General features: G+C 50.9%; 1 protein-coding gene across 2 annotated transcripts in view; it reads right to left on the bottom strand.

Annotated features, from left to right (window-relative positions):
- LOC137642663 (uncharacterized) overlaps positions 1 to 22014 on the bottom strand; it is a 40253-nt gene extending 18239 nt beyond the window's left edge. Inside the window, exon 1 of one of the 2 annotated variants that reach the window (XM_068375430.1) lies at positions 21836 to 22014. The gene's annotated coding sequence lies outside the window, so the exon portion shown is untranslated. The remainder of the gene's footprint in view (positions 1 to 21835) is intronic. The other variant, XM_068375431.1, reaches the window with a different exon arrangement.
- Between the last annotated feature and the right edge of the window lie 1059 nt (positions 22015 to 23073).

Here is a 23073-nt window from a genome sequence, read left to right as displayed (position 1 = left end):
GTACTCTCCAAATCCCACTTATTGACTGTAATGAAGGACTTGTACCACTTCATAAAGGCTCGAAGAGCCTGTCGTGAATTCGTGTTTGCCGGTGCCACAGTGAAACACGAACCCCGGAGGCTGATTTCCTCCAACATCTGGGGAAAACACCTCTTTCCTTCTGACCTTGTGAAGGAAATCACTGACAGAGCCGCCACAGAGAATAGGAACCTTCTCCACAAGTGGGGCATGTCCAGGAAAAGGAAACCCTCTCAGGACGACGGACCTCAGCCTAAGAGGAAACCCCAAAAGCCAAAACCCCAGCAACGTCAGCAAAGACGTCAGTTTCCGGGACCCGCTACCTCCCAAGTGGTTGCCCAACCACAACAGACCTTTCAATTGGTCCCCCAACCGGTGTTGTCACAGTCACCGGTCTTCACCCCTGCCTTTGAGCAACAATCAACTACCTTTCGTGCCAAAGGTAGAGGCTCATTCAGGGGTGCAAGCAAAGACGCATCTCGCCGTCCCTCCAGAGGTAGAGGAGGAAAGGGAGCTAGCGGCCGAGGCAGCAAGTCCTCGGGACACCAGAAGCAATGAAGTGCTTCCGGTGGGAGGAAGACTCCGCCAATTCCAGGATCGTTGGACCTTCGATCCCTGGGCGCACAGCATAGTCAAGAAGGGTCTAGGCTGGAGTTGGACTCAACCACCCCCAATCTTCCAGCAATTCTTCCAACAATCAACCCCCCTTCTGGAAGAATATGTTCTAGACCTCTTGAACAAGAAGGTGATAAGGAAGGTAAAGTCCACCAGGTTCCAAGGGAGACTGTTTTGTGTTCCCAAGAAGGACTCAGACAAACTCAGAGTCATTCTGGACTTATCCCCCCTCAACAAGTTCATAGCGAACAACAAATTCAAGATGCTGACGCTTCAACAAATAAGGACCCTTCTGCCTCAAGGTTCCTATACGGTCTCTATAGACCTGGCGGATGCCTACTGGCACGTTCCAATGAACCATCACGCTTCCTCTTACCTAGGATTTCGACTCCAAAGGAAAAGCTACGCCTTCCGGGCCATGCCCTTCGGCCTCAACGTGGCCCCTCGGATCTTCACAAAACTGGCGGATGCCATAGTACAACAACTCCGCCTAAGAAACGTCCAGGTGATGGCCTACCTCGACGACTGGCTAATCTGGGCTCCATCGCCCGAAGAGTGTGCAAAGTCTTGCAACGAAGTTACCCAGTACCTAGAACACCTGGGATTCAAGATCAACGAGAAAAAATCTCGCCTCTCTCCAGCTCAGAAGTTTCAGTGGTTGGGAATCCACTGGAATCTTCAGTCACACCGCCTTTCCATCCCCCAGAAGAAAAGGAAGGAAATAGCAGGGTCTGTCAAGCGACTACTGAAATCCAAACGCATTTCAAGACGACAGCAGGAACGAGTTCTAGGCTCTCTACAATTCGCCTCAGTGACAAACCCAGTGCTTCGTGCACAGCTAAAGGATGCCGCGGGAGTCTGGAGACGCTCGGCATCCATCGCTCGAAGAGACCTCAAGAGACGGCTTCCAAACAGACTGCGACGCCTCCTAAAGCCGTGGTCGGAAGAAAAGGCCCTGAAAAGGTCCATTCCTCTCCAACACCCTCCTCCATCACTCAACATCCACACGGATGCCTCACTGGAAGGTTGGGGAGGTCACTCCCACCAGAAACAGGTTCAAGGTACCTGGTCTCCACTATTCAAGACGTTCCACATAAACATCTTGGAGGCCATGGCGGTCCTTCTAACACTGAAGAAGTTATCCCCGCCGCCCTCGATCCACATCCGTCTAACCCTAGACAACTCGGTGGTAGTTCGTTGTCTCAATCGCCAAGGCTCAAGATCGCCCCAGATAAATCAGGTGCTTCTCCCAATCTTCCGTCTGGCAGAGAAGAAGAAGTGGCACCTGTCTGCAGTTCACCTACAAGGATTCCGCAACGTGACAGCGGATGCTCTATCTCGGACAAACCCGATAGAGTCGGAATGGTCTCTAGACGCAAGATCGTTCTCCTTCATCTCTCACCAAGTCCCAGAACTTCAGATAGATCTCTTTGCAACGAGCGACAACAATCAACTTCCTCTGTACGTAGCCCCGTACGAGGACCCCAAAGCAGAAGCAGTGGATGCCATGTCACTGGACTGGAACAGATGGTCCAAGATCTACCTGTTCCCTCCCACCAACCTTCTGTTGAAAGTCCTCTCCAAACTGAGAACCTTCAAAGGGACAGCGGCCCTAGTGGCTCCCAAGTGGCCCCGGAGCAACTGGTACCCCCTGGTCCTGGAGCTGCAGCCCAAGCTGATCCCTCTCCCGGGCCCAGTTCTCTCTCAACAAGTACAGAAGTCGACTGTCTTCGCTTCATCATCGAAAATCAAGGACCTTCATCTCATGATTTTCTCTCCCTTGCCGCAAAGAAGAGGTTTGGGATCTCGAAGAAAAGTCTAGACTTCCTAGAGGAATACAAGACCGAATCCACGAGACGGCAATATGAATCATCCTGGAGGAAATGGGTCTCCTTTGTCAAGACAAAAAATCCTAAAGAAATCACGATTGATTTCTGTATGTCCTTCTTTATTCACCTTCATGGACAAGGATTAGCAGCCAATACGATTTCAACCTGCAAATCGGCCTTGACTAGACCAATTCTATATGCTTTCCAAATTGATCTGTCCAACGACATCTTCAACAAACTACCAAAAGCATGTGCTCGCCTACGTCCAGCACCCCCACCGAAACCGATCTCCTGGTCACTAGACAAGGTACTCCATTTCGCCTCCAACTTGGACAACGATTCATGCCCCCTCAAGGATCTGACTCAGAAAGTTATATTTTTATTTGCTCTCGCTTCGGGAGCTCGAGTCAGTGAAATAGTGGCATTATCAAGAGAAGAAGGACACATCCTGTTTACCGATTCAGGAGAAGTGACCCTCTCCCCTGATCCGACGTTTCTCGCTAAAAATGAATTACCCACCAAAAGATGGGGCCCTTGGAGAATATGCCCCCTGAAGGAGGATGTCTCTCTATGTCCAGTAGAGAGCCTCAAGGTCTATCTTCGCAGAACTTCGAACTTTGGTGGAGGCCAACTCTTCAAAGGAGAAACATCGGGCAGCGACCTGTCACTGAAACAATTAAGAGCGAAAATCACCTACTTCATTCGCAGAGCGGATCCGAACAGTACACCCGCTGGTCATGATCCTAGAAAAGTGGCATCTTCTCTGAATTTCTTTCAGAGCATGGACTTTGAAAGCCTTAAAAACTTCACGGGCTGGAAGTCCTCGCGAGTTTTCTTTAAACACTATGCGAAACAAGTGCACGAAGTCAAACATTTTGTGGTAGCCGCAGGTAGTGTTATGAAACCTGCACCTAACTCTGCGTAGAACAGTGAGTTACTTGGGACTCTAACTCTTCGGGTGCCTATGTTGACCCTCGAGCGATTCATAGTGATGTCGAAAAACACTTAGTGCTTTTATAACTGTTCTTATCCCAGGTGAAATGTCATAGTGTCACACAAGTGCCGCATGCCTTGAGCATGATGTGTTTTAATTAAAGACTTGCGTTCCTCGAGAACGAGTACCTACTAATATCCTGAAATTCCTTTTCAGATTCAAGAGCAAGCCTTTATTTCTATGTACATTATTATTACTGTAAATGAACTTTACTTTTTGCTGTAAATTATTTAATTTCTGCATTTGTGAAATAAAATTTCTATTTTATTACTTGTGCGTCTCTATCAGCTCCTACTTACTATGAAATACATACCTGTCATAGTTTTATTTATTCCTCCTTTCTTATGGTTATGAAGAATTTAAGATGTCTAATCCTAAATTATATTCACCCTGACTAAGTAAGGTTCCTACACGAATACTTACTTCTGATACCCAAGAGATGAACTCTATACACAGTGTCCAACCACCACTGGTCTAATTTCAGAATGTTCCTATACAAATACCAAACATTCAGCTTCATCTCTAAGTTCTTCAAGTTCTTCTCTCAGGATGAATAGCCCTTCAATACCACTTTGACGTCGGCATAGCCCATGGGAACTTCACTGCCAAGGGGGGCAGGATACTTCGTCCCTATGGTTCTTTATCTAAGATTACTTTGCTGTTTTGTCAATGCCTAGGCACTTAATACTAGGGGAAAATCTACCACGATACATTGATTCTCTGGTACTCTTCCATCAGGACGCCATGGCTTGAGCCCAAAAAACGGATTTTGAGCGAAGCGAAAAATCTATTTTTGGGTGAGATAGCCATGGCGTCCTGATGGACCCTCCCTACTACTTCGTCCAGTTTTGTTCCCACCATGTGCTACTGTATCATGGTGATGGGCAGCAACTGGCTTCAGGATGAAGACGGGCGTGACGTCATTAGAGCAATGGCGTCCGTTTGTTTACGTCTCGAGTATCAGTAGTAGCCACGAGTGAGATTAGCTGTGGAACGGCTCCCAGCTATTCTCAATCCTTTCACACCGAAGCATTAACTCTGTTCGGGGTGAAGATAGCTATGTGGCGCGTTCAGACATGCGCGTCCCCTGTTGTATTACGATGTCTTAAAGGGAAACCTTTGAGATACTCGCTCCAGAAGTTAGAATTCTGTGATAACCTGTGGTTAAATTCTCTGGGAATATCTTAGTAGTCTTATACCCAAGGAAGCTACCAAAAAGGAACCTTCCATCAGGACGCCATGGCTATCTCACCCAAAAATAGATTTTTCGCTTCGCTCAAAATCCGTTATATATATATATATTACTGTATATATATGGGTTATGGAAAAAATCCGCGAAGTGGTGAATCCGCGATGGTCGAACCGCGAAGTAGCGAGGGTTCACTGTAATTCGTAGGGAGGTCTCTTAAGAGAAATGAGGACTTGAACCACGTTCCATGGAGGAGGTCTCACTTACGACTGAGGGCAGGTAAGTTCATAACTACGTATGAGTAAGGAAAGTTCTAGCGAAGAAGAAATGTCCACTCCTTTGAGCCTGAAGGCTAGACTTAAGGTTGAGCGATAGCCTTTCACTGCCGAGACTGAAAGGCGCATTTCTTCTCGCAAATACACGAAGAACTCCGCTATTGCTGGAATAGTGGCATCGAGTGGAGAGATACCCCTTCCACGACACCAACCACAGAAAACTCTCCACTTCGCCTGGTAGACTCCTGCGGATGACTTTTACAGGTATCCAGACATCCTTTCCGCAACTTGTTGTGAAAATCCTCTCTCTGCGAGGAGATGCTGGATAGTCTCCAGGCGTGAAACCGAAGCGAAGCTACGGCTTTGTGAAAGATGTTGGCGTGTGGTTGTTTAAGTAGCTTGTGTCGTGGAGGGAGTTCTCTCGGAGGCTCCGTAAGGAGTTGCAGAAGGTCCGGGAACCATTATGCGTGATGCCACAGCGGAGCTATGAGAGTCATCGAGAGGTTGACCAATAGTCTGGTCTTGTTGAGTACCCTCCTCATCAGAAAGAATGGGGGAAAGGCGTATACGTCCCACCATTGTTGGAAAGCATCTTGCCAGAGAGCCTTGGGGTCCGGAACTGTGGAACAGTACAGCGGCAGTTTGAAATTCAACGCTGTCGTGAACCGATCAACAATCGGGGAACCCCACAAAATCAGGACTTTGTTGGCTACTTGACGATCCAAAGACCACTCGGTACTCACTATCTGAGATGCTCTCCTCAGACTGTCGGCTAGCACATTCCTTTTGCCCGGAATGAAGCGAACCAAAAGTGGAATCGAGTGGACTTCGGTCCATCTCAGTATCTCTACTGTAAGATGGGATGGCTGTTCTGAAAAGGTACCTCCCTGCTTGTTGATGTAAGCCACTACTGGGGTGTTGTCGCTCATCACCACCACAGAGTGACCCGCCAGGTGCTGTTGGAACTGTTGAAGGGCCAAAAAAATGGCCTTCATTTCTACCAGATTTATATGGAGGCACTTTTATGATTCTTCTCACAGGCCTGAGGTCCTGTGGTTCAGACGTGGGCCCCCCACCATTTCTTTGAGGCCTCCGAAAACAGCATCAAATCCGGGGGGAGGATCAAGACGTCCAGGGAATCGTGTCCTTGATTCCACCGGGACTTGAGTCGCCATTGCAGAGATCTCATTCTGAGGCGACCGTTGGGAACTAGATGGACCAAGGATGAGAGATGGCTGAGGAGACGTAACCACGATTGGGCTGGGAGTTCGTCTCGTCTGAGGAAAGGACTTGGGACCCTCCTCGGCCTTGCTATCCTGTCGTCTGATGGGAAGGCTCTGTGGGGATTGGTGTCCAATATCATGCCTAGATATACCAGTCTTTGGGAAGGAAGCAGAGAAGACTTCTCGAGATTTACCATGATCCCTAGATCTTGGCAAATTCCCAGAAGTTTGTCTCGGTGTCGAAGAAGGGTTGACTCCGAGTCTGCTAAGATCAGCCAGTCGTCCAGATAACGGAGGAGACGGATGCCAATCTTGTGTGCCCACGAAGATATCAAGGTGAACACTCTGGTGAAAACCTGAGGTGCTGTGGAGAGACCGAAGCACAGCACCTTGAACTGGTAGATCTTGTTGTCTAGGCTGAATCTCAAGTACTTCCTTGAAGACGGATGGATTGGGATCTGGAAGTACGCGTCTTTCAGATCCAGTGTGCACATGAAGTCTCGCGGTCTCACTGCAAGTCTGACCGTGTCTGCCGTCTCCATGCTGAACGGGGTCTGCTTGACAAACCTGTTCAGAGCTGAGAGGTCGATGACTGGTCTTCAGCCTCCAGATGCCTTCTTTACAAGAAAGAGTCGACTGTAGAAGCCTGGGGACCCGTCGACGGCCTCTTGGAGAGCGTCCTTCTTCAACATGGTCTTGACTTCTGCCCAAAGGGCTTGCCCTCTTGCCGATCCCATGGCAAGAGAGCTCAACGATACTGGATTCTCTGTCAAGGAAGGAAGAGATGTTATGAAAGGGACGCGATATCCTTGGCTGATCACCGAGATCGTCCAGCAATCGGCCCAGAGTTGCTGCCACCTGTTCGTGCAACTTTGGAGGCATTCCCCCACTGGTGGACATGCGGGGGGGACTGCCAATCCTAGCGTTTGCGGCCTCAGCCACTCTCCCTAGGATTCTTACCTCCCCTGGAGGACTTCAGGCCTATACTGTCCTTGACGGGAAAGGGCTGTTTAGGCACCGCTGCCTTTGCTGCTATTGCCGGTTTTGTTGTCTTTGCAGGGCGAGGTTGTTGGGGTGCTGGAGGCTTATAGGGCTTTGAGGTTAAAGCCCTTTGGAGGAGGGAGTCCTGGTTGGACTTCCTCCACCTCTCAGCCGCCTGCTCTACATCTTTCGGCTCAAACAGACTACTCCCCAAAAGGGAGGAATGTCTGAGCTTACTGACCTCGGTGTTGGGGACCTTCGAGTTGAATCTTTCAGACACCGTATCAAGGCGTTTCAGGATAGTGTTAGCCCACAAGTTCGAGACTTAGTGGGCCAGAAACTCGATGGTACGAGTGCCTGAAAGAAGGAAGGTTTCCAAGGCCTTCCTGGTACTCTCCTTAGACAAGTCTTCGGATCGTATCAGGATGCCAAGAGATCCCAGCCAGATATCCAGCCATGAAGTGGCCTGCATGGCACACTTTTGCTAACTTCTCCTGGCAGAGAATCTCCGAGGCCGAGAACGACACTGGCTGGTTGGAGAGTCTCTCAAGAGGGACTCCCCTGGAGAGCTCTTCCACCGAGTGGTGGAGGGGAAGAGCTAAACAGGACTCCTCGATGATTTCAAAGTACCTCCTTTGATGGACACGAGGAGGCGGAAGAAGTTTGTTCCAGGCGCTGGAACGGCTGGAGAGGCTCCGAGCTGGCTCTCGACCTTATCTCTGGCACTCTTGACCCCCTGGGACCAGGGCAAAGCCGCGCTGGTTTTAGGGGGCTTTTAAGTACCAAAGACTCGGTCCAGAACTGTGTCCTTGCCCTCTTGAGGAGGAATCTCTGTATCCAAAAATCAATTAAGGTTCCTCATCAGAGCCAAAACTTGCCAAAAGGCATGCTCCGACTCCTGCGGCTCTCCTCCTGATGGACTAGCAGCAAGGTCTCCAGTCCCCAAAGGCTCTTCTTGGGGGGACTCGTGGACGTTCTCCGCGGGCTTACCTGGTTCTAGTCTGATCCTCAACGAAGATTTCGGGACCGTCTTGGAGTCCTTCGACTAACTCCAAGGAGGGATGCAGGATTCCAACAAAGATGGTGGGGGGCTCTTCTCCGCCTCCACCCGAGGAGACTTCTCGGCGCGAGGTGGGGTTTCTCCCATTGGTGCGATGGGAGAACGCCTCACCTCACGAGAATCCCCTGAGGACGGAAAACCCTCGTCCATGGGGGATGGAGAGAAACTCTGGGGAGGGGAAGGAGCCTTCCTCGACGGCTTCCGAGGAACCAGTTTCGCCCTTGGAGAAGTAACCACGTCGTCCACTCCTGTCTTCCTCTTCAGGGGGGGGCCGAGATAGCCGCTGATTTGAGGCCTAGTTCAGAGAAAGCGGGCTTGAAAGCCTGCGCAACCGCTCTGATCAAGGGCCCAAACCAGGGCAGCCGACTGGAGACACCATCTGGAGGGAAGGGGATCATAAGATCCCTAGGAGTGGAAACTACAACTGGGTCTGCCTGAAAAGAAGAAGCTGGACCTGTCCGGAGATTTTCCTCCCTCCGTTGGGCGCCCTGTCCTGCCCTTACATGGTGTGTGTGTGTGTGTGTGTGTGTGTGTGTGTGTGTGTGTGTGTGTGTGTGTAACGCGATGAAGATGACCTGATGCGTACTGCCGGATCTTGTGTGGGCACGCGCTGTGGTTCGCACTGGGCATCGCACTGGGTATTGCGCTCGTGCGATAGGCCATTGCCTAGCTCGGGGCCGATTGCTCACGCGGGTGAGCGATGGCTCGCAGGCGAGCGATGGTGCACAGGCGAGCGATGGCGCACAGGCGAGCGATGGCGCGTAGGCGAGCAGTGGCGCGTAGGCGAGGGGGCGCGTGGGCGAGCGTTGGCACGTAGGAGAGTTCGCGAGTTGGTGCGTGGGAGAACGATGGCGCGCAGGAGGAGCTCGTGGGCGCGCAGGTGACAGGGCGTGTGGGCGCGTAGGTGTCAGGGCGCGTGGGCGCGTAGGCGACCTCGGATGGAGTGCAGCCACAGGATGATGAAGGGCCCGTAAGGGGGAAGCCGTAGGGCGCGTGGGCGCGCAGGCAAGGGATGGCGCGTAGGCAAGGGATGGCGAGCAGGCGAGGTCTGATGGCGAGTCGGCGATCGTGGAGGAGAACGCTGGCGAGCAGGAGAGGAAGAAGATTTCTCCTTGGAGCCCTGATCCGAAGATTGAGGGCGAGCAGGAGAGCGCTGGCGAGCAGGAGAGGGCTTGCGAGCAGGAGAGCGCTGGCGAGCAGGAGAGCGCTGGCGCGCAGGAGAACGCTGACGAGCAGGAGATCGGGTGACGAGCAGGAGACCGAGGGCGTCCATGGCGTGTAACAGGCTGAGGGCGCGCAGAGGTCCGTTGGCGAGCAGGAGATCGTGGGCGTGTAGTCTCTGGAACTACAGGGCGAACAGGAGATCGTGGGCGTGCAGGAGGGCGCTGGCGAGATGAGGCAGCAACCGGTGAGCGCTTGCGTGCAGGAGAACGTTGGCGCACACGGGAAACCTGGCACTTAAGGGACTTACACACAATGTGTGAAAGCCCCTTTTGCCCCGAAGGGACCGGTGCCCGTTTGAAAACGGGATGTGTGGGCGCCCACAGCGCGTCAGCAGCCAGGAAAGGTGAAGGCAGGTCAGCAGGTCTGACAGGCGTAGGAGATCGCGAACGATCTGCAAAGAGGTCCAGATCCAAGGAAGTAGCAGGAACAGTAGCTGAAGGACGAGGTTCCTCTGCGGGGGACTGCGAGGATGAAGATCCAAAGAGGCGCCTCCTAACACCCTTGTGAGGAGAAGGAAGACCTCGGCGACGAAGAGGAAGGCGAGCCTTACGTCGGATGCGTCCTCTGGGAGCAGCAGGCAAACCATCATCAGTCCTCCGAAGAGGAGTCTCTGTCAGTGAACTCCCCCGGGGGGAGAGAATCACCCGCAGGAGAGACCGTTGGACTTAGATCCTCCCCTGAAGGATGTTCGGAGGGGGGAGCTAAGCCTTCAGCTACAACAGGAGCAGGGGTTTGAACACTCTCATTGGAAGCGTCTGCCACAACAGCCTCGACAATAGACGAAGGGTCAACCGCCGGTGACTGTTTGTCAGCTGCTCTCAACCTGATCAAGTCAAACAGGGCTTCCTTGGAGGGCGAACCCTGAAGCCCCAAGGAAGCCCAAAGCTGCAAAAGATCATTATTAACAAGAGAAATAATTAAATCCTCCCCCGGGGGAGGAGGAGGAGCTGCCTCGCTATGGGAGGCAACTCCCTCTCCCAAACCCCGAGATCGGTCAACAACAGTACGGCCTACGCTACCACTCGACGGCCTCTCACGAGAGGCCGACCGAGTGAGAGTTTCGGAGGAGGTTTGGGCTACGGAAGAAGAGTCCTTAGGATTTTCCTTCTTCAAAGAAACCTTTGAAGGAGAAATATCCCGTCTGGACTTTTTCTTCCGGCGCCGAAAAAAACTCTCCCACTGGGAGGTAGGCCACTCCCTACATTCCATACAAACATTTTCACTTTCACACCGCTGACCCCTACAATAAGGGCATAAGGTGTGAGGATCCGTCTCAATGGAAGACATGAAGGTCCCACAAGGGCGGTCAGGAAACCCAGGGCACTTCCGCATTGTAGAGGCCAACTTCACAACACTCTGAGAAAAAGAAAGAAAAAGCAATGGTCAATGGCTGCCAAAGAGGCGAGGGTGAAGGCGGACACGTCCAATCACCACCCGAGCCAAAGTAAAAGAGGAGCTACAACACAGGTGTGTGAGGGGGGAGGGTAGCTAACTACCCTCCCTACCCCCCGCTAACTAGCGGTGGGGTAATAATCCTTCGTTAAAATTTTACCCACTTTAAATAGCATGGTTTGTATTCCAGTTACGGAACAACTAAAGTTTCTGTGGGTGATGCTTGTCGATGAAATCAACCACGTGTTGATGATATGCTAACATCTATTTTATTTCAGCCGTACCCAAGATTTGGCCTACCTCCTCGGTCTCCTCCGACTCACTCAACTGCGCTTGGAACTCATCATGCTGCATGGTTTGCTGCTCCTTGAGTTCCTCGGTGGTGAGCTCTTCATGATGCTCATCGACGAGTTCGGTGATGTCATCTTCATCCACCTCCAGACCCATTGACTTGCAAAGGGATACAATCTCTTTAACGTCTTCCCCGGCGGCAAGCACAGGTTCATTCTCGGGGCCAAAACCTTCGAAATCTCTGGGAGCAACAGCATCAGGCCAAAGCTTCTTCCAAGCTGAATTCAGTGTCCGATGAGTTACTCCCTCCCAAGCCTGATCTATGATCTTTAAGCAGTGCACAATATTAAAATGGTTCCTCCAAAATTCATGCAAAGTTAAGTTGGTACTTTGCGTGACATTAAAGCACTGCTTAAATAAGTGCTTGGTGTAGAGCTTCCTAAAATTAGAGATGACTTGCTGGTCCATGGGCTGGAGGATAGGGGTGGCATTCGGTGGAAGATACAACACTTTGATAAATTTGTGTTCATCGATGATATCATCTTCGAGTCCTGGGGGGTGAGCGGGTGCATTGTCCAAACAAAGCAAGCACTTCAAAGGCAAATTCCGCTCCTGAAGGTACTTCTTGACAGCAGAGCCAAAAACTACGTTCACCATTTCTACAAAGATATGCCTAGTGACCCAAGCCTTAGAATTAGAACGCCATCGAACATGTAGCAGGTCTTTATTAATTCCATGTGCTTTAAATGCCCTAGGGTTTTCGGAATGGTAAACTAATAAAGGCTTAATTTTGCAGTCCCCGCTGGCGTTGGCACAAAGCGCAAGAGTTAACCGATCCTTCACTGGCTTATGTCCAGGCATTTTCTTCTCTTCGGCAGTAACGTATGTTCGACTAGGCATCTTTTTCCAAAACAGACCGGTTTCATCACAGTTGAAAACCTGCTGCTCTACGTAGCCTTTCTCCTCCACGATGCTTTCGAACTATTTAACATGACAAATTCGGAGATAATTTGTATTTTTCCTAACCATACAAACCTTAGCTATTTACATAGGGTTTACTTTCGGCGTAGCTGAAAATGACGAGCCATTAGATTCTAACGAGGGTTAACTACCCCCGCGCTACTTAGCTTGCTACCCCTCCCACCCCACACACCGGTGAATTGTCTCACTTCACTTAGAGGTAGGACTTGTCTTGGGGGACAGGGCTGGCGGGCAAATATGTGTAAATAGCTAAGGTTTGTATGGTTAGGAAAAATACAAATTATCTCCGAATCTGTCATTTGTTCCGTAACCGAAATACAAACCACGCTATTTACATAGGGTGACTTACCCCTTAGGAAGGGTGGAAAGTCCCCAGCCTTACTGGCTTTGGCTTACCCGGGGACTCAGAATCCGAGTGAGTAGCACTCGAGAAAAAGAGTCCCTGCACCTCACAAGTTCCTTGCTCTGCAAGGAACGTGCAGCCTACATAAGCTTGTGTGTGGTGGAATAGAGTGTGACTCATCCTAGGAAGTTGACCTGGAGTCCTTTAGATGGAATTCTAGGCTAGGACGTTCCCAATACCACCTCGTCAGAGTATGAGGGACGCGACAGTATTAACTTAATACTAAGAACACAAGGGAGCATGGTTTACCTGCAGAGGTTGAGGTCAGCTATGCAAAGACCAGGATGCTGCGTTCCCCAAGAGAGGGGAGGATGAAGAAAAGAATAAGGGCCAGACATACTCTTTCATTCACGCAGACTGAGACCGAGTAACAATGCCCTCAACCTTCTGCTACCTGTCCAATAAGGAGCCTGAGGTTAGACCAGGTGTTGTGCAGCCACCACGGGGCCGATAGAAAACGTATCGAGGCTCCTGTGGGTCACGTCCTGCAGGTAGTGGGCTGTGAAGGTCGTTTGACGCTTCCAGACCCCAGCTTGTAGCACCTGCGTCACAGAGATGTTTCTCTTAAAGGCCAGGGACGTAGCGATGCCCCTGACATCGTGTGACCTAGAGCGACGTGACGGAGGAGGGTCAGGATTCAAGGCGTGATGGATAACCCTTCGAATCTAAACCGAGATGGTGTTCTTGGTGACCCTCCTCTTAGTCCTTCCCGTGCTTACGAACAACGCCTGCACGCAGGGACGAACTGCAGCTGTTCTCTTCAAGTAACGCCTCAGACTCCTCACTGGGCATAGTAGCAGATGGTCTGGGTCACTTGTTACAGAACGGAGACTCGTGACCCTGAAGGAGTCGAACCGTGGGTCCGGCACTCCAGGGTTCTGAGTCTTGGCAACAAACTCAGGGACGAACCTGAACGTTACCTCCCCTCATTCCCTTAAATGGGCGATGTCATATGAGAGACCATGAAGTTCACTAACTCGTTTGGCAGAGGCCAATGCGAGTAGGAAAGCCGTCTTCCAAGTCAGGTGGCGATCAGAGGCCTGGCTTAATGGTTCGAAGGGAAGTCTCTTCAGAGTCCTGAGAACCCGAACCACGTTCCAAGGAGGAGGTCTCACTTCCGACTGAGGGCAGGTAAGCTCATAGCTACGTATGAGTAAAGAGAGTTCTAGTGAGGAAGAAATGTCCACTCCTTTCAGCCTAAAGGCCAGGCTTAAGGCTGAGCGATAGCCTTTCACCGTCGAGACCGAAAGGCGCATTTCTTCCCGCAAATACACGAGGAACTCCGCTATTACTGGAATAGTGACATCGAGTGGAGAGATACCCCTCCCACGACACCAACCACAGAAGACTCTCCACTTCGCCTGGTATACTCCTGCGGAGGACTTTCGCAGGTATCGAGACATTCTTTCCGCAACCTGCTGCGAAAAGCCTCTCTCCGTGAGGAGACGCTGGATAGTCTCCAGGCGTGAAGCCGAAGCGAGGCTACGGCTTTGTGGAAGATGTTGCATTGTGGTTGTCTGAGTAGCTCGTGTCGTGGGGGAAGTTCTCTCGGAGATTCCATTAGGAGTTGCAGAAGGTCCGGGAACCATTCCGCGTGACGCCATAGCGGAGCTATTAAGGTCATAGACAGGTTGACCGATAGTCTGGTCCTGTTGAGCACCCTTCTCATCAGACAAAACGGTGGGAAGGCGTACACGTCGATGTTGTCCCACCGCTGTTGGAAAGCATCTTGCCAGAGAGCCTTGGGGTCTGGGACTGGGGAGCAGTACAGAGGCAGCTTGAAATTCAAGGCCGTCGCGAACAGGTCCACCGTCGAGGAACCCCACAAAGTCAGGACTTTGTTGGCTATCTGAGGATACAAAGACCACTCGGTACTCACTATCTGCGAAGCTCTGCTCAGACTGTCAGCGAACACATTCCTCTTGCCAGGAATGAAGCGACCTGATAAGTGTTATCGAGTGGACTTCAGACCACCTCAGAATATCTACTGCAAGATGGGATAGCTGTTGTGAAAAGGTACCTCCCTGCTTGTTGATATAAGCCACTACTGTGGTGTTGTCGCTCATAACCACCACGGAGTGGCCCGCCAGCGTCCGTTAGAACTGTTGAAGGGCCAGATGCACGGCCTTCATTTCTAGCAGGTTGATGTGCAGGTACTTTTCTGATTCTGAACAAAGACCTGAGACCCTCTGGTTCAAAATGTGAGCCCCCCACCTTCTTTTGACGCGTCCGAGAACAGCGTCAAATCCGGGGGAAGGACGAGAAGATCCACTCCCTTCCGTAGGTTTTCGTCGATCACCCACCACCGCAGGTCCGCCTGTTCCGTGTGTCCTATAGGGACCAGAGAGTCCAGGGAGTCGGAGCCCTGACTCCACTGGGACTTGAGCCACCATTGCAGGGATCTCATCCTGAGACGGCCGTTCGGGACCAGACAGGCCAGGGAGGCTAGGTGACCTAAAAGACGTAACCATGATTGGGATGGAAGCTCTTCCTGCCTGAGGAAGGGCTCTGCCACTCTCCTCAGCCTTGCTATCCTGTCGTCTGAAGGAAAGGCTTTGTGGAGATTGGTGTCTAATAACATGCCTAGATATACCAGTCGTTGGGACGGCTGCAGAGAGGACTTCTCGAGATTTACCATGATCCCTAGATCTTGACAAAGTCCCAGAAGCCTGTCTCGGTGTCGAAGAAGGGTCGACTCCGAGTCTGCCAGGATCAGCCAGTCGTCCAGATATCGGAGGAGACGGATGCCGTTCCTGTGCGCCCATGACGAAATCAGGGTGAACACTCTGGTGAACACCTGAGGTGCTGTGGAGAGACCGAAGCACAGTACCTTGAACTGGTAGGTCTTGCTGTCTAGGCTGAATCTCAAGTACTTCCTGGAAGACGGATGGATTGGGATCTGGAGTATGCGTACTTCAGATCCGGTGTGCACATGAAGTCTTGTGGTCTCACTGCAAGTCTGACCGTGTCCGCTGTCTCCATACTGAATGGAGTTTGCTTGACAAACTTGTTCAGAGCTGAGAGATCGATGACAGGTCTCCAGCCTCCAGACACCTTCTTTACAAGAAAGAGTCGACTGAAGAAGCCTGGGGAGCCGTCGACGACCTCTTGGAGAGCATCCTTCTTGAGCATGATCTCAGACTTCTGCCCAAAGGGCTATCCCCTTTGCCGATCCCATGGAATAGGAGCTCAACGACACTGGATTCGCTGTCAGGGGAGGTTGAGATGTTGTGAATGGGACGCGATAACCTTGGCCGATCACAGAAACCGTCCAGGAATCGGCCCCATGTTGCTGCCACCTGTGCACGCAACTTTTTAGGTATCCCCCCACAGGTGGACACGCGGGGGGACTGCCAGTCCTAGCATTTACGGCCACAGCCGTTCCCTCTAGGAGTCTTGCCTCCCCTGGAGGACTTACCACCCCTCTTGTCCTTGACAGGAAAGGGCTGTGGCTTAGACACCTTCGTCTTAGCTGCCGGAGCCTGCTTCGGTATCCTGCGAGGCTGCTGTTGATGCTATTGTGGAGCTGGAGGCTTGTAGGGCCGAGATGTGAGGGTCCTTTGGAGGAGCAAATCCTGATTCGACTTCCTCCACCTCTCAGCTGTGCGTTCTACATCCTTGGGCTCAAACAAGCTTCCTCCAAGGATGGAGGAGTGTCTGAGCCAGCAGACATCCACGGCGGGGACCTTCGGATGGAACTTCTTGGTCACCGCATCCCGTCGCTTTAAGATCGAGTTGGCCCACAGGTTGGTAACCTGGTGGGCCAGGAACTCAATGGAGCGAGTGCCCGAGAGGAGGAAGGTCTCCAGGGCCTTCCTATTGCTCTCCTTAGACAAGTCCTCGGAGCGCAATAGGATGCCCAGAGTACCCAGCCAGACGTCCAGCCACGAAGTGGTCTGCATGGCACACTTCGCGACCTTCTCCGTGCTAAGGATCTCCGAAGCCGAGAATGTCACCTGCCGGGAGGAAAGCTTCTCAAGAGGAGTTCTCCTTGTGAGCTCTTCCACCGAGTGGTGGAGGGGGAGAGCTACACTGGACTCCCCCATGATCTCAAAATACCTCTTCTGCTGTAAACGAGGAGGTGGGAGGAGTTTGTTCCCGGCAGAGGAACGGCTGGAGGAGGCGAGTTCCGAGAGCTGAGCTTCGACCTTGTCTCTGGCACTCTTCACCCCCTGGGACCAAGGCAAAGCTGCGCTGGCCCTTGGGGGTTTCTGGGTACCATAGACTTGGTCTAGGACTGTATCCTTGCCTTCGTGAGGGGCGATCTCCGGGTCCTTAAACCTATCGAGTTGCCTCATCAGATTCAAGACCTGCCAGAAGGCATGCTCAGACTCATGCTGCTCTCCTCCCTGTGGACTGGCAGCTAAGTCTCCCGTCCACAGAGGCTCTTCTTGGGGAGACACGTGGACGTTCTCCCGGGGTCTGGTTGGCTCTGGACGGATCCGTGAAGACGACTTAGGAATTGTCTTTGAGTCCTTAGGTTCCCTCCTGGGTGGGATACAGGACTCCAGCAAAGAGGTCTGGAAGGTACCTTCCACGCAAGACGTTTCTCTTCCTCGAGGTGGGGTTCCTCCCATTGGTGCCGAGGGAGAGGCCTTCACCTCGCTGGACTCTCCAGAGGACGGAAAAGCTTTGTCCACAGGAGAAGGAGAAAACGACCGCGAAGGAGATGGAGCCTTCCTGACGGACCTCTTAGGAGCCAACTTCTCCCTGGGAGAAGTCACCACGATGTCCACTCCTCTCCTTCTCTTCAGCGGGGGCGAGTCTGTCTTTGGTCTGAGTCCCAGATCAGCGAGGGCTGGCTTCACAGCCTGCACCACCGCTTTCATCAGGTGACCAAACCAAGACTGACGGGTGACGGACGCAGTGTCAGCAATCCCCGCTGGAGGGAAGGGGATCTCCTGATCCTTCGGAGTGGACGCAACAGGGCCTACCTGGAAAGAAGAACGGAAAGAATGTTGCCTAGACCTCTCCGGAGACTCTTCCTGGTCCTGGGTGAGAGACCTGCGCTTGCGCAGTGGCGATCCTGATGGCGATCTGGAAGTACGCGTCCCTGTCGTAGGCACAAGCTGCGGAACCCGGCGAGAACAGGGGTCGCGCTGGGGGTCGCACTGGCGCTCATGCGATGGAACATTCAGGGGGTCGCGTGCGGGCGGCTGCTGGAGCGCGGGCGCACAGTCGCGCAGAGATAGACGAGCGCGGGCGCACAGTCGAGCGGAGATAGACGCGCACGGGCGCGCTGGCAAGGGGGGCGCGTTGGCGCGCGGGCACGCAGGTGAATGAGCGTGCGAGGGTAGAGGAGATCGCTGTCAGTCAGGAGAACGATGAAGCGCAGGAGATCGATGGCGCACTGGAGATCTATGGCGCGTGGGCGAGCGTCGGCACGTTGGGGAACACTGGTGCGTTGGCGAACGATGGCGCGTAGTACGTGCAGGCGATCAACCGCTCGCAGGAGATCTAGCGCATGTGCGCGTCGGAGACCTATGACGATCCGAGTCTTGGGCGCTCTGGCGAGCGCTTGCGCACAGGCGAAGGATCGCGCGGGCGCTCAGGAGATCGTTGGTGCGCAGGAGGGTGTCGACACGCAGGATCGGATGGCGAGGACACGCGCAAGGGCGAACGCTCGCGGTCGGGCTCAGAAGAGGAAGACTCGTGGACACGCGGGCGTGCAGGAACTCTTGAAGTGCGCACCGGGGAGCGTGCGCGCTGTTGCACAGGTGAAGATGGGCGCGCAGGAGCGCGAGGCGAAGGAGTAAGGTCCTTGCCTGCGTCCAGATCCGAAGATCTAGGGCGCGTGGGCGAGCATCAGGAACAAGGTGCGCAGGTGCGCGCTGACAAGCAGGAGATCGTGTGCGCTCAGGAGACCAATGGCGCGCCTGGCGCGCAGCAGGAACAGAAGGGCGCTGACGGCTAGCAGGGAGCGCTGGCGAGCAGGAGAGAGCTGGCGAGCAGGAGAGCGCTGGCGAGGCGAGACTGACGGCTGCAACTCAGGAGAGCGCATGTGTGCTGAGCGCACAGGGGAACCCTGATGCGCAAGGGAATTACCCACACCGTGGGAGACATCCCTTTGCCCCGAAGGGACCGGTGCCTGTTGGGTGATGGGGTGAGAAGGAGCCTGCTGCGCATCTGCAACCAGGGGTGAAGGTAGGCCAGAAGGACTGGAAGGTCTGGCAGGCGTAGATCGCGAGCAATCTGCGGAGAGGTCCAAGGACGTGGCTGCTACGGTCTGCTCCCGACGAGAAGGGGAAGGCGGCGGAGACGACCTGAAGAGGCGCCTCTTAACTCCCTTGTAGGGATAAGGGAGGCCCCTACGGCGAAGAGGAGGACGAGCCTTACGGCGGAGGCGGCCTCGAGAAAGGGCATCCACATCGTCGGTCCTCCGAAGAGGAGTCTTTCTGTCAGTGCGCTCCCCTGAGGAGGAGACGCACCCGCAGGGGAGACCGTGGGACTCAACTTCCCCTTCGAAGGATGTTCGGAAGGGGAGGCTGAGCCTTCAGCAACATCCGCAACAGCAGCAGCAGCAGAGGTTTGACCAGACCCGTCGGAAGCCTCTGCCACAACCACGTCGACAATAGACAGAGTGTCTACCTCTGCTATTACCGGCGATTGTTTGACAGCAGCCCCTAACTGGATCAGGTCAAACAGGGCTTCCTTGGAGGGCAAGCCCTTAAGCCCCAAGGAAGCCCAAAGCTGAAAGAGATCATCATTAGATACAGCATGGTCATCATCATAATGAGAATCAAAATCCTCCCCCGGAGGAGGAGGGAGAGCTGCCCCGCTATGGGAGGCAACGCCCTCTCCCGCACCCCGAGGTCGGGAAACAAAACAATGGCCTACGCTACCACTCGACGGCCTCTCACGAGAGGCCGGCCGAGTGGGAGCTTCGGGCGGCGGAAGAAGAGTCCTTGGAGCCTTCCTTCTTCAAGGCAGCCCTTGAAGGAGAAAGGTCTCTCTTGGATTCTTCTTACGCCGCCGGGCAAACCTCTCCCACTGGGAGGTAGACCACTCCCTGCACTCACTACAAGTTAAGTCTCTAGCAAACCGTTGACCTCGACACTGCAGGCAAAGGGTGTAGGGATCCGTCTCGACCACCGACATGAAGGTTCCCCAGGGGCAGCCGGAGAGTCCAGGCCATTTGCGCATAATTGCGATGAAGGTAGAGGCCAACTTCCAAACACACAAAGCTGAAGAAAAAGAAAAAACAGATTAAGGCTGTCAAAAGCGAGGACGAAAGACAGACACGTCTGCTCATCGTCCGAGCCAAAAGTGAAGTGAGACAATTCACCGGTGTGTGGGGGGGGAGGGGTAGCAAGCTACCCCTTCCCCTACCCCATTGCTAACTAGCGCGGGGGTATTTATCCCTCGTTAAAATCTAATGGCTCGTCATTTTTAGCTACGCCGAACGTAAACCCTATGTAAATAGCATGGTTTGTATTTCGGTTATGGAACAAAAAGTCTTTAGCAGCCTTGGTGTCCGAACTTGAAGCTTCTCCATGCCAAACAACTGAATGAATCCCGGTCCGTTTCCTAAATTTCTCGAACCAACCTCGAGACGCCTTGAATTCCTCCGTCGTAGGATCGGTTGAACTCTCCCCCGCGTCACCCCCAGAGCCCGCCACCTTCAAGTCACAATAGATAGCGCTGGCCTTCTCACAAATGATCGTTTCAGTGATCGTATCGCCAACAATCTCCTTGTCCTTTATCCATATTAACAACAGGCGTTCTATCTCTTCCAGGGTAGGGCTACGACGTTTAGAAATAATCGTGATCCCCTTCGACGGTTTCACTGCTTTAATGGCTGCCTTCTGTTTTAGGATCGTCAAGATCATAGACATATTCCGGCCATATTGTTTAGCCAGATCGCTAACATGCACACCTCGCTCGTGCTTTTCTATTATTTCTTGTTTTAGTTCTAATGAAAGCATTGACTTCTTTTTTTCACCACTACTACTTCCTGAACCGAAACTAAGCTTTTTAGAACCCATGATTACAAAACACAAAAACAAAACGTGAAAAAGGAAGATAAAAAGCATTGTTAATAACTAAGCAAATAGAGAACTGCACAATGCACACGAGATGAGAGGACTGATCAAGGCGATGCTCGATTGGTGTCCCTCCGATGTCCTGCCGTCTAGCGGCGTCAACAAGAAACTACGATCAACGCTTTCGAGAAAATTCCAGGCGTACGCGTATGATTTACGTGGTATGTTGGAGCAAGACTTCGGGTGTCGAGATGGAAATTTGGTCGAATTTTATTTCGGATGTTGGAAAATTCATATGTTGGGACAATCGTATGTGGAGGTTCCACTGTACACTCTATTCTTTAGTATGTCAAACGTAATTGATAAAGGTTCCTGGAGCAAAGACATAGCTTTTCAGGTATGATAGTCAAACCACCATAACTCAAAAACTATTGGATTTCCACTACGAATCATTCACAAAAATGCTAAAAACACAACAAATTATAGTAAAATTATAGTTATGGACAGAACAACATTTTGGACAGAAAAAATAAGGTATTCCTGAAGTAAATAATGTGCTTCACTGAATATGACCTTCATTGTAACAGCATATAAACAGAAAATCCATCAGACCATCTAAGAACGTGGATATTTTCAGAAATCCAATGGTTTTTGCTTCCCCGTGCAATCACAGAAAAAGAAAAAAACCAAGCCCCTATGTACTGGCAAGCAGTACATGCCGAGCTGCAGACGTTAACTCCATTGATTATTATTTCTTAGATAATTAAGTTTTTATTAGCAGTGAAAATGATGTGTAATTTTTGAAGAAATGGTTATTTTTCTATAAGATACACCTGATTTTTAGTAGAAAAGCTTCCTCTGTCCATAATTATAAAACCCAAATTTCAATAATAACATGCTATTTTCTACAAAACGTTTATTACATTGTTCTATAACTTACGAAACTCGTTTATACGACAGTCTTAATCTTGGTTACATACAAAAGTTAAAATGACAATAGTTTAAAGGTGCAAAGCTTCTCAGGTAGGTAAGCTTGGCGATTATTGTGGAAATATCTTATGATTACAGAATGTTGCTAATATAGGATTTCATGGGGTGTATGCATGATAGCGGCCACATGTATGTATGATTCGGCTAACTTAGAATACAGCAGTGTAAGGTGGGTTGTAGGGGGCGTTGGGCGGCCCCCGCCTCCCTCATTAGTAAAGTAGGTAAAGATTCAGATTAGGTTAGGGGTCGGGGAGGATTTGGTGGCCATATTTTATGCTCGCTGGAGGAACTGGCCGCTGATATACAAAGGCCCTCCTTTCATTAATACAGTATGTCAAAAGTCATCTATAGCTTCTAGTTCAAAAATCTGAAAATGAAATAGACTTACGTCACATTGGATTGCCTTTAATCAACAAGAACTGTTCATAATGTCCTAATTTGCATTATCATCGCTGTATGCCAACGTGTCAAATCTTTAAAATCCATATTGCATGTCTTGTACACTGTTGCCTTAGGTTCATGGTCCAAGACTCCAAGTGGCACTGTGTCTGTGTCAGTGTGGTTGTGGCTTCCGCTTGCTCGCAGTCGCAGCTCTCAGGTCTCAGTCTCAGGTCTCAGGTTCAGGTAAGGTTCCGGGACGAGGCATAGCCTTTACAACGGCGCCTCCAAAGTTTATCTCCTTGTACTGTTTTGTCTTTTCTTCCACATCAGGTTTAATACTTCTTTTTTTCTTTTCTATATTTGTTTCACTAAATAAAAATAATCCTACTATCTTCTTTAAGTCTTCGTCGTAGGGTTGTTGTAGCTCAATTACTTAATTCCTTTCTTTTCTATATTCCTGGCAAAACAACAAAAAATGTAACAAATCTTCCTCCTCATTTTCACAAAAATTACAGTTTACATTCCCCTCATTGTGTCTATTTATAATATTTAGTTTTAACGTATTAGTTTTTGCTCTAAAAACTATCACTGAAGCAAATGTATTGTCACAAAGCAACTCTTCTTTAATTTCTTTCTTCCACGTTCTATATATTTCTAAGCTTACTTTACTTTCTATTTCTTCTTTCCATTTCAGTATCCCACTTTCTGGTTTCCGATTTTATTTATGCCTTGTTCATTCTTCTTATCTGTCTTATGCCTAAACTTAATTCTTCCAAATACTTTGCAGGTTATTTCCACCATCTTCCTTCTTTTTCTTGAATATCCTGGATAATTATTTTCAGTATTTCCTTCTTTCCATTCATGATACGATTTAAGTACTGCAGCTTCCCATCCATCACCCTTGCTTTCATAGAAGATGGACCTATCTCCCCACTTAGAGTAGTATTAGCTGTGCTTTTAGTGGCACCTAAAATATTCCTGTATGCCCCATTCTCTATTCGTTGTAGTTTCTCTCTTTCAGTTTCTGTTAGATTTATAATACTTGTTCCATACAAAATAGAAGGTAAAGCAATACTTTTCCAGAACGTTTTTCCTATCATTACTTTATTGCAACTTTTCTCTATAACTGAATATGTTAGATTAGCTAATTTTTGTGCCCTTTCTAACATTACCCTTTTCTGAGTTTTAAATATATTCCTATTATTATCTAGCTTTATTCCTAAGTATGTTAAACTTTCGACTACT

Source organism: Palaemon carinicauda, chromosome 6 (genome assembly GCF_036898095.1).
Source record: "Palaemon carinicauda isolate YSFRI2023 chromosome 6, ASM3689809v2, whole genome shotgun sequence".
NCBI classification, from domain to species: domain Eukaryota; kingdom Metazoa; phylum Arthropoda; class Malacostraca; order Decapoda; family Palaemonidae; genus Palaemon; species Palaemon carinicauda.
The sequence above is the reverse complement of the archived record's forward strand: the minus strand, read 5'-3'. Positions and strand labels throughout refer to the sequence as shown.